The sequence below is a fragment of the Plectropomus leopardus genome, chromosome 7 (genome assembly GCF_026936395.1).
Source record: "Plectropomus leopardus strain MGB_pleo_1.0 chromosome 7, ASM2693639v1, whole genome shotgun sequence".
Taxonomy (NCBI): domain Eukaryota; kingdom Metazoa; phylum Chordata; class Actinopteri; order Perciformes; family Serranidae; genus Plectropomus; species Plectropomus leopardus.
The window spans coordinates 21,131,038-21,143,607 of record NC_142182.1 but is presented as its reverse complement, the minus strand read 5'-3'; positions in this window follow the sequence as shown (position 1 = coordinate 21,143,607).

Sequence of the window (12,570 nt, the reverse complement as noted above, 5' to 3'; positions counted from 1 at the left end):
TGAGGACACAAAAGAGCACGTGTTGCATTTCGAGACTATTCTCCCAAGAAAGAATAAAAGCATTGGTTTGTTCACACAGCCATTCAGTACCAAAGCAGAGGGCAGCGTGACATTCTTCTTTTCGGTTACAAAACCGTGTGTCACATTTTTTAACAGCGATCAGTTGTGCTTTTTTATTTAGTTAATTTGCAACTCAGGGATGTGCACAACTGATGGATGTGTAAAGAGAACTGGATACAGTGTTCATTCTTATGAAAGTTACTTAGTGGTGCATGAAGCCAAAAAAGTCTGACTTTCCGGGTATAAAATTACCCGGATCTTGTGTGAAATGTTGTCATAATAAGCAAATGAATCCTTGAGTTATAGCCAAAAACACTTTCAGGTTCTTATTACTTTATCTTGAATCCAAGTGGACGTTGGTGTCTAATTTGGGAAAATTCCCTCAAGGCTTCCATGAGATATTGCATTCAAAAGAACTAAACGGACAAAAGGTCACAGTGACCTTGACTTTTTTTGCCAAATTACCAAAAAAAATTTCCCCAAGGTATTCTTGAGATATCGTGTCCACATCCATGCAGATGGCAACCCGAAAACATAATGCATCCTGCTTCTGCTATCGCAGGTGCAGAGGCATTAAATTAGATTGCTTGAATCTATCTAGTGTCAAGCCTGAAAGGTCCTGTCCTTACATACCTGTAGCTTTGATAAGCAACAAGATTTGTTGTGCTGTCATTGTATTTTACTATAACGGAACCAAAGAACTGAAGATTTGAGGTGTGGACTCATTATCAAAGAACAGACGTGCACAACCTACACAGGAGGGACATCTGTTTTCAAATCAGAAAGCATTAACCCACCACTTAGCTATCTGGCATCCAATGCACTGTTCCTCTCAGGCTCTTTCTTGTTTTTATATGAGGGGTTGTAAACAGACAGATAGCCTCTGGCTTAAATGCTCCCCTCCCTCTTGCTCATTTAGTGACTTCCTCTCAGTGTGGCAGTAAAAAGAGCTTTATTCCTCATTATTCCTCCAGTTGCTGTTGCTCCAGACAGCAGGATCAAGTTGAGGTCAGCCAGGTTTCTTTTTTGCATGTCAGAGGAGGTTAGTGCGCAGCATCTCTGCTGCCGTCGCTCCAGACCGCTTCATGTAGATTTTACACAGATAACGGCTGATTAGAGAGATTGCATGCTGAACTGCTTTGATGTCGTTTTCAAAGGTGAAAAGTAAAGAACATTTACACAGTCAAACAATGGGAGAGTCTAAGCCACGACTCTGCTTTATGAAGCTATAAAGTGAGACGGCAAAAAGAGTTTATGTCAATGAGGTCAGCAATGCTGAGGGGAATATAGGCTGTTGAAATCCAACTAGGCTTCGCATTTTTTATGTATGTACACACAACAAGTAAAGGTGCAGCAAACTGTAATATTAGCGAATGCAGCTAAACACAACTCACGTGTATTCACAGAAAACAACTGAATATTTAAACACAATGACTTAACCCTTTGATACATGAGCAAAACATGGGGAGAAGGCAAAAGCAGCTGAACACTACTTAGAATTAGCAAGAAATTTATCAAGACACAAAGGTTTACAAGAAAATAACCTGAAAATAAGAAAAAAAAGTTTAAAAATAAATAAATAAATATAAAATGAGGAAATTAACTGAAAAAAACATACACTCACATATACATATTCCTGTAACATTTCTAGACATTTTCACCTATTTCTAAAAATAAACAAATATATTTCTAATAATTCTATCTCTGTGCACACTAATATTCAGGTTATTTCTTGTCAATGTTTTCTAATTTCTTGCAAAATTAGGAAGCAAAGCTTACATTCTTGTGAGGCACCTCTTGCTCATTGCCCTTTCCCCCTTATTTTTTCAAGAAACCAAACACAATTTCTTCAGTTTCAAAGGTTTTAATGCTTGTGTGTCTGAACACATCACAAGAACGCTGATGTCAAAAACTTAATACATAGTAAAAATACAGAGTAAAAAAGGAGAATTTTTCAACACACATGCATACACTGGCTGACTAGAGCGTGCTATATCACACCTCAGTGCTGAGTATGTGGCTTGTTTATGACACCGTTCGTCACATGGATCCACATTACTTCCACTCCAGTGGGGTCACAGCGGGGTCGTCACATAACACATGTACACTAAAAAGTCAAAGTTTGTTGATGACACTGTTGCTTGATTCGTCTCTCCACCCCCTGAATCATCACTGCAGTGCTGCACTACTCAACTTTTTCAAGCACTCTTCATGCATCCATATTTAGACACATGCAGGTCATTTCTGCTGTATTTGTTCACTTAAGTGCGCAATCAGTCTGTAAGTATGAATAATAACAGCACTCTACATGTAATTGAATCACAAGTAAACACCTGCTTCAAGCACTACATAGGTAAACTTTTAAACCCCTACTCTTGATTTTCTGGTCCCTGCTGGCCCACTTAGTAGCAATTTTTAAAGATGTTTTAGTTAAGAGGACTTATGATGCTAATTTTCAGGTATATACTTGCATTTAAGGTTTCAACAGAACATGTTTGCACGTTTTAACTGTTATAAAACCCTTTATTTTCCACATACAGTCTGTGCTGGAACTCCTGTATCCAATAAACTTGTGTACGACATCAAGTTTGATGTATGCAGACTGTACGCTGATAAGTATGTACTTGAATTCAGGGAATAGCCGTGAAACAGAACTTTCTTCCATTAAAAATCATAGATAAAAGCAGCTTAACACAACTGAAATTATTTGAGCAGGATAATGTGATATGTGTCCCTGATGATGGCTGTGTACAGTTGCACTTATTTCAAATCTCCAATAAAGAGCTTCTTAACACAATCCGACATGAGGAATATGATTTGAAATCAGAGAGAAATTAACATTAGCTACCAAGATTAAATGTATCGCTGAAGGTAGCATTTAGCTTCATGGAGCGGTGTACTTGCGGGCGATAAATGACTGTGCATAGCAGCACTTTCTCCTGTGAGACCTTACAAATAAAAGATTCTAAACACAAATGGACATATTTCAGCACAAATGAGATCAGAAGTCATTGAGAAATAAACAACATGGCATCTGAGACTACATGTTTTGCTGACATTTGCATGTAGCTTTAGTTAGCAGTGTAGGCTATCCAATTTAAACACTTGCAGTAATGTGCCTTGAGTAGATTACCATAAAACAAACACATGTTTATGTCAGCTTGTATCGTAACTAGAAAAAAGGGCTGAAAACAGAGTAGTCCGAACAGTCTGAGGCCTAAGGATTTCTTAAATTTGTTTACCTTATTGTTTGAAACGTTTTATATTAGCATGCATCATTGTAACACTGTAAACACCTGACAAATTTGCTTTTGTGGCAAAAGCATTCTGAATAAAGCATGAAAAGAGGAGGCAGAAAAAGACGCCATGACCTTGTGGGAGTGCACGCAAAATGTTTGTCAGTGCCAGGAACCATTCAGACCCTCTCGCTTTGGCTGAGATCCAAAGACCGTCAGTATCCTGTTTCACAGTGTGTTACTCTGTGTGTGTGTGTGTGTGTGTGTGTAGTCGAGCATGTATTTTTTGGAGTTGGACTTTGTACTGGTCCGTAAGAACGGTCTTCATGGTCTGGGGTTGGGATTGCTGTGTTCCTTTACTTTTTTCAGTTTTATTTCACAGTGTGGGTTTTCTGGAGCCAGTTTGGAGTGGATGAAGCTATGATGAAGAGCTGCAGTACAAATCCACTTGACTTGCACCTTTTTAGGTGTAGGCGTTTTTTTTTCTTTTGCAAAAGTGAATGTAAAAAAAGTACATATTTCTGCAAAAACACAAAAACAAAAATTAAGTCTGCTGTTTGAGTTTACAGGAGCAGGAGGTGTGATAGAGTGTATATGGATAGCAGAAGAAAAGAGAGAAACACTACATCTGCAATTACCAACTCTCTGAATGTGGAAAAATGCCACTTTAGAGGGCTTATATGAGAGGGGAAAAGATATGTTTTCAGTTTTAACTGGCTTAGCTTGGACACGAGGGAGCAGGAGTGTGTACTGAACCTGTCAAAACTGTCCCCTCTGCCTATGCCATGAACCCCATATCTGTGTGATATAGCACCCCGCAGGCCTCCAAGCAGCATGTCACCAACCTGTCCACCTGCACTCCACACATTCCTCCAACTACACCTCCTCATCTTCCTCAATCCTGCTCTTAAGAGCCTGTTTGTGCAAATGGGAAGGTAACATGTAAGGATGTTGAGGTGAACTATATATACCACTGGTCATAGTACAGGTAGTACAACTTGTTGTAATTTTTTCTTTAAGCTTGCCAGAACACTTGTTATGCGCTCAGTATTTAATGAAAGCAGCTGAAACAGTTTCATACTAGGCTTAGGTGGTATGTAATATTCATACTTTTCTGAAATTTCACTGGGTATATTATGGTATCAGTGTGCAGCGCTAACTACAACTACTACTAACTTTCAGCTTTTAACTAATAAACTAATAAAGCCACAATAGAAACTCACAAAATGTTACAAAAATTGATATTCTCACAATGATTTCCTTATTAAACAGATGAATACCACTGTAATCCTTTTGAATTCAACTTTCTCTCAGCATTGAAAACTGACAAGGCTTAATTACCTTGTTTAATCATCACAAAACACACCTCATTCAGCCTCTACAAAGACAAAATAAAACTTACCCACACCATCTTGGTTACTCTTGCTGGTAATCTAGTTAGTGAGTCCACTGTTCCAACAACCACCAGCTCCGGTTTGGTTGAAGTAAATCCTTAATTCAACAATCTAGATGTAAAACATGCTGTTAAAAAGGTATGTTTGATTGTTATATTTGGTAAACTTCAAATGCTTAACCACTGTTGAAATCAGTGAAAACAGAAAAACACTCATGCTTAATGCTAATACTGTCTGACTCATACTGATAAAATGAACCAAACTGTGGATGGTCTAAACACAGCCTCTATTACATGACATTATCACCAGCAATATTTTTTGTCTTTACAGGTTTGAAAGGAAAGAAAGTACAATAAAACCAGCTGGTAGTCTAAATGTACAGGATTGCTGGTCGTGGTGTGGATCCAAGTCAAACTGTACACAAAATAACAAAATAAGCATAACTCACATCTATGGGGAAAACTGGAAACTATTTTGACAATGATTATTCCAGTCAATTGATTTCCATGCAGAAAAATCAGTCATACAAAGAACTTTTATGTATATTTCTTGAAAGCTGCTCTCTCCCGCTGAGTAAAAATTGTCGGTCTTGAATGCTTATGGGGAGAATTATGGTGAAAGAACCAGGAGTGAAAAGGTCTTGTTTTGTAACGTTGCACCGCAAAGAATGAAAAAGTACATTGAGTACAGCTCTTACTTTACTGCAAACCAGTTGTCTGTTTTGACACTCTTTCACAACATTAATCTTACTCCTCCTGTGTGTTACACAATGGGGAGGCTATGGCCTGTGGCTAATCTGTGTAAGAATGTAGACAGATGTACTGACAGCAGGAGGGACTGTTCTTGCCGTCATGATATACAAAGTCTTAGAACTGAGGTCTGGCTGAGTTTATTCAGTTAGTCCTTCCTTTGAGTGCCATGTTTGAGCCGAGTCAGTGATGTAAGGTTTTCTGATAAAGGTATGGGGTGTGACAAAGTGATCAGATTAGGAAGTCTACTGCTGTTTTAGAAAGTGTCATAGGCCATCATGTTGCAAGTCAGTACGTTTACATGCACAGTTAAGTCAAGCTGCAGTTAAAGCTTGATTATCCCATTTAATGGACGACTGTCCTTGTCCCAGTATACAAGCACAGAATCGATTTATTGACGGGAGTTTGTCCGACTCCCCACAGTAAGTGGCAATATGCGCCCTTTCAGTTAGTTGCTATTTGGCTTTCTTCTGGTTGACCTTTTATGTTACATACCAAACAAGCTAGCAAGTGGCAAATGGGTTGCATGTCAAACGGTGACAACAGAGAGAACTTTTTGGCACTGTATGTTTCATAAATACTCTACTTTTACTTTTGTCCTGTTTTGCTTACTTCCATTCTTCTTTTTATTTTGTTTTTCACAGCTTTCTTTTATGAATGAATTCTTTTCAACTTCCAGGTCAAAGCCCAGCACAGTGACTAGGGGCATGTGCAGAACGCCTAGGCCAGTTCAGGTCTCATTGAGGCGTACATGTGAAAGAAAAGCTCGATCAGTTGGATTAACAACAATTTGACTTTTTCTAACATCATGCAAATTTACAGAATATTCTAGTTTTAACACTTACACCTCTTTTTCAAACACAAACTAAATGTTTGATGTGAGATACTGCACGCAAGTTCTTGTTAATGCTGTTTTGAGGACCAAATAAGAGAACAGAATCTTTGACCTGAGTTCAGCACACATCATGGTCTAATGATCAAAGCTATGGAAATGTATTTCTACTACTGCGCTTTGAAGAAAACTTTGCAACACTAATCTGCTTTTTATTCAACTAACACATTGTCACAGCCTGGCTCTTAGACTGGACAAAAAGTGGGAGACACATGGGTGAGTAAGCAAATAAAGGGATTTATTTAGCAAAAGTATTCAAATAAGTCAAACAAATGGATAGTGATTTTCTCAGTCAGTAGTGTTGGGAGTGGATGAGTAAAAATGTACTATAAGGGTGCTGTGCTGCAAAAACAAAGAAAAGAGAAACAAAATGCACAAAAGAAAAGGTGTGGCGAGGAGGTCTGCCAGCACAGACCGCTGATCCGTCTGATATGGGCATGGAGCACACCAAACCCAGGTGTGTCCTATGATGCTGATTGGGTTCATTAAGTCTGCTGCACTGGAATGAGATAAACAGCACAAGCCTTGGAAGGATTTTTTGCATACATTTTACAAGAGTAGATGTAAAAAAAGGTCTATATCTAACAAGATAAAACATGTAAATCAATTTGCAGCAATTGGAAGCCATATTTATTTAGTGGTGGGTAGCAGTGTCCATCAGGTTCCAGTTTTTCTCCAAACTGGACCAAAATATTGCTTCAAATAAAATCTGTACCAAGTTTAAATTGGTAGAGATTTTCTCATGTAACTCCCAATTAAAAGGAGCAACAACAACAACAAGTGTTTTAATTAGTGTTTTTTAAAGAATAAGCTTAGGATCACTGAGTTTCTCTGCATACATTAATGTGACAATTAGATTCTATTTACTTAAATTATCCTTAGCGGGCACATTTATATCCCTGTCACATAAACTAAAATAGACTAGACTCTATTCAGCTCCTCTCAGCCTCGACAGAGCAGCCACCACCTTTATTTGCCTGTCTCCCTGTCTAATTCTTTTTGTTCAGTCAGCTCAAAAGCCACCCTCTTCACCCCACAGTGACCCCTGCCTCCCTTACCAGCGGCACACTGAATGAACCACAAGAAAACACCGCCTCGCAGCCTGCAGGAAGCCCCTGACCTTTAACCCCACCAACCTCCTTTTCTTCGCACTGGGAGGTGATGCTTTTCCACAACATTTGGCCTGGTACTCTCATCAACACTCCTGTGTTATCTCTCTGCAAACACAAGACCTACAGCAGCAGTGCAGAGATCACACCTCAACTTTTCTACAACATTGTGTGTTTTAGCAGGGTGTAATTGGCCACGTTCTTTTCAAAGTAAACCTTTAGGAATAGTTACCCAACACCCATACATCCAAAACTTGCTAAAAGAGTATATGTATACGTTTTTAGTGGACCAGCAGTCAAACAGTATAATGATTTGCCTCCTAGTTTGCATGAGTGAACAACTACTAGTGAGGTTAATCACAAAACTCAAGGGTGTGCAGCAAAACTCCCTGAGAGGCCGCTTTTCACGATGCAACCCATAACCCCAGCTGCTCAGGCTTTATCAGATCAATGCCAAGTTGTTGTCACTCCAGCACTGGTCTCCTCCACATAATCTCTTTCATGGTGGCAAAAATATTTAAATTACTAATCATGTATGTAGTGTAGGACTACCACTATTGTCGTTAGTTTATGTGATCACGATTTTAGTTAAATTATGAATCATTTAGTCAATAAAAAGTCAGTGAGTAGTGGGTAGTGCCCATACATTTTTTCATTACTCAAGTTGATGTCTTAAAATAGCTTCTTTTGTCAGACCAACATTCCATAACCCCAAAATATTACATTTGGAATTATCTAAACTTTATAAAAGTAACAGAGTCTCACATTTAACTCTTCAAAACCTCTAAAAATCATAACGATTTTATAAAAATGACTTTATATATGTATGTATATATATATTAGTGGGGTGAAATTGTGGATTTGATTGTCTTTCTCTTTTTTCTCTGTCTCCACTGCTGATTTGTCACACTTAAATCTCTTAACGGACTCTGACTAGTGCTAAGGGTGCCAGGTGAAGGTCAGCCAAAGATTCTCAACGGCAGCTGAGGATCGGCGGTTGCCTCTAATTGTCAGGTTCATAATGGCTAAGCATCTTGTTATCTTTTCATTTACAAATGCACCCTACACCCTCTGATAACCTCCCTCAATTTAAGTCAGTTTCTCTGTCATTGTCATTCAACTTTCTCTCGGTTGTAAATGCAAAAGCAATGGCAGAAAGAAAAGGAACCTCGCCAGGGAGCAACGAAGGGAGGACGGAGGGAGAAGGAGGAAGGAATGGAAAAACAGGGATTACTGCCCTGCATTGTCCTGCTGCTAATCCCTCCTCTACTTCACACAAAAACATTTGACACCTTTCAGTGGCTCAGCTCAACACTTCCAGTTACTCCCACACACTCAGGGGTTACACAAACTCACACAACGTGGAGGCACACATTCACACGCATGCAGATTCAAAGTGTTTCCTCACTCTGTCCACTCTGCTTCTCAGACAGCATGAAATCTGCCCTTCATTGGTGGTTGGGACTCACGTCTGTTACACCCCCGCTTTTCCTTCCTCCTCGCTTTCATCCATTCTCCATGGCTCCGCCTTACTTTGAGGCCCCAGAAGGCCTTTGTGCAGATCGATGGCCTGTGGCTAGCCTGGAAGTAGGGTTATACAGAGTGCACTCTACTCACTGATGAAGGATTTTCAGGGATTTTTTTTATGAAGGGGAATATTCAAATCTCTCATCCCTGACTGTTCATCTCCTGTTAGAGCGGAGCTTCCTGTGTGGCCATTTAAGTTCATTTAAAAGCCACATAATCTCAGTTGCAGATGAAATATTCAGATGATTTACTTAAGCAAAAGTTATAATAATACTTTCCATTGTGGTATTTTGTCCTGTAAAAACTGTATTCAAGATGTCATTTTAGTAGAAATATTAGCAGCAAATTGTACTGAAAGGATAAGGCTGGCATTACTTTATATGTTTCAAAATTTAAACAAATCCCATAAAAATACCAAAATCAAGAATAAACCAACACGTCCTAATCATTTAGTCTCAGTATCCTTCTGCTTCGGTCGTTGATGATCTTGGATACCCCTACTGTGACGTCAGCAAATGCAAATGGTGGAATGATGCTCCACATGGTTATGTTGCATATGCATATGCAGGCTTGTATGGTTTAGGCAAAAGAGGAACATGGTACTGTGTAGAGTAAAGACATCACATTCAGACAGGAGGCCAACACCAATCGCCAGGATGACAGTCCTGGGTTTGTTTGATCCATCCACCGTCCCTCTGTTCAGTAATAGAGTTGATAACAACAATTTAATGAGAACAAGAGGATGCACTCACTGAGTTTCTCGGAGAAAAAGACGTTTTCACCATTTGTCTGACCGGACTTGGCAAAAGCTTGACATAGTCTGTAGATTATCTTGAGTAACCAATTTCTGAAAAGGGACATTGCTGTTTTCAAATGTAGTTTTTTTGGTTGTTTTTTTGGTTATTTGAGCACTACAAGCCAAGGGCCATCTGATTCCATTAAATTAAAATAATATAATAAATAATAATAAAATAAAATAATATAATAATAAAATAGTGCTACAGGTGAGAGAAAAAAGTATTTTTGATTTTGGGGTGAAATGTTCCTTTAAAGTATCAAAAGTATTAATCAGGCAACAGAATGAAACACAATATTTCACACTATGATTGTTTTCCTTGTATTGGGAGTCAGATGTTTTCTTAAGACATTACTGCCTGCTTTAAAGAGTGGTTTCACAATCAAAAGATTGCTTTTTAATGCAGTTTATGTCAGATTATCCAGTAGACAGTACTGGTTAAATGTTTCATGGCACAAAATTAAACAAATGATGTCACTTTTTAAAAGAGAGCCAATAACTAGAGGACTTGCCAAACATGAAACTGCTTCATTTCATATACCAGGTCTTTAAAGACATTAGGACATTTTTGTTGTCTTAGATAAATGTTAAGTGTTTTGACAAAGCACTCACAGGCGCTTGCACATTCCTCACACTCTGTAATTAACATTATCCTGCTTTTCTCACATCCTGCTCACTGGGTGGGGTGACTTCGCAGGTGAGGTGCGAGCTCTGTGACCTTTTGACTCACATGCTTTCCCTCCTTCTAATTTGGAAAGAATGTATTTTCAGTTCTTTATTTCCTTTTCACTGCCCCTTTCTCCAGCAGTCCTGCCCCTCGATGCCCCCTCCTGGGGCAGTTAAAGTGCAGCTGTCGCTCTCAGCTCTCTATTATCCAGCCCGAGGGGCTATGCAGGGCAGGGGCTAAGGAGGAAAGGAGTGGGAAAAAAAGAGAGGAAAGTATGGGATGATATTTTAGCATTTCTGGGAAACTGTGGGTGTAGCCATGGATTACTCAAACAGGTGTTACTCCAGTTTCTTTTCCGCTCTGCTCTCCTCCACTTCCTTTAAAAGAAGAAAAATGCCAGAGAGGTGTCACAGACATTTATTTTACAAATCACAGAACCAGGCATCGTGCCTGCAGGGTTTTATCAGTCTTTTTAAGAGCTTGAGTATCATTCTTGACCTGCAGTAAAATAAAGCAATATTTAGAATATTTATCATACTTTTAGTGTAGATCCACCAAAAAGGTGTGAGAAATTAGACTTTGTTATAAACAAGTAAGGTCAGGAATAGGATTCCATACTGGAGCTCAATGTTACAATGACATGTTTTTCTTGGTACACAAAATGCAAGAGGAAGAGTTCACCTTTTTAATTTGATGAAAAGCTCACCCTAATCAGAATACGAACATGGAGGTCTGCGTCATCATTTTCAAAATTCTGTTTTTTGAGCATTTAGACTCAAACGTCATCCTGAAGTTTTCAAACTAAATCTACGCCAGCAATTTTTTCAAAGTTCTCAATTTTAGGTGGTTGAATTCGCCGGGGTAGTGTGGATGCTAGGCTACAATAAGCAACCCAGCTGGCAACGGACATCATTATGACGTCAGAAAGGTATTGGACTCTTTCGTTGGACAGATGTTTGATTTTGATTGGTATACAAATTAGATTGACAATGTTTTAAATGTCTAACAACATCAGAATGTATTGTTGTGTGGATTTAATCTAGATTAACTACAGGATTGCAGTGAGATTAATCTAGATTAAAAAAATTAATCTATGCCCAGCACTAATATATATATATTTTTACAAAAAACCACAACATAATTAGACGTTGCTATCCAGTTGAATTTAATGTTGTAATGCCAGGTGACCAAAATTCACTGTCAGATCAATAGCTGATGCCAATGTCACTTTGTCATAGAATACTGATGACAGATAACATTGATATTTTGTTAGAATTTATGTTGTATTAAGTAACCAAAATCCAACGTCTCATGCCAGTGACATCAAGATTTTGTCATGAGATATGACGAACAAAACCCAACATCTGTAAAACGTCATGATGTTTAATCTAGATTAAAATTATAGATTTGAATTTTGCCAAAGACATTCAAAATAATATCTATCTATCTAAATGATGACAATGCATCACAAACTGCTTGAGAAAGCTGTTCTACTATAATATTTGGTAAAGAAAAATAATGTTCCATAAGATTTACTTTGGTGTTTAACTTTTTTTTATTTTGTTAAACACAGACATTTAGGAACACAGGTTCTGTCTCCATGTGGAAAAAGCTTTTTCCTGCTAACTGGAATGAACAGCAGAGGGCGCAGCCTCTGATAACATGACCCTAACTGAACTGTGGGCCTACATTAGAGGTCATGAAGAAGACCATTAACAGTCAGTAGCTTTGTGACACGGCTTGAGCCAATCACTCCAGTCTCTGCTTCTCTTTTTTCCACCAGTCACTCAGGCAGACCAGCTTCCGCCTTGTTCACGCCCCCTCCGCGTAATTCGACCAGGTATACATCCGCGCTTAAACAACAAAGTGAAATTGGTGCCTTGCTCACTGTATAGACCCAACTTAGTGAATAGTTTATCGCGCGATAAGGAAATTATCGCGCGATAAGAATCCCGCGTTAACGCAGCACGTTAACGGCGTTAACGGCCCAGCACTAATATATATATATTGGTGCTATTGCAGCCTTAGGCTCAGTTTGTATTTTTGACAACTTAAATAAAAAGTGATGATGAAAAATAACTTGAATAACATTTGATGTGTTTCTTAAATGTTCATTATTCTAAAATGGGAAGTTGTTCTG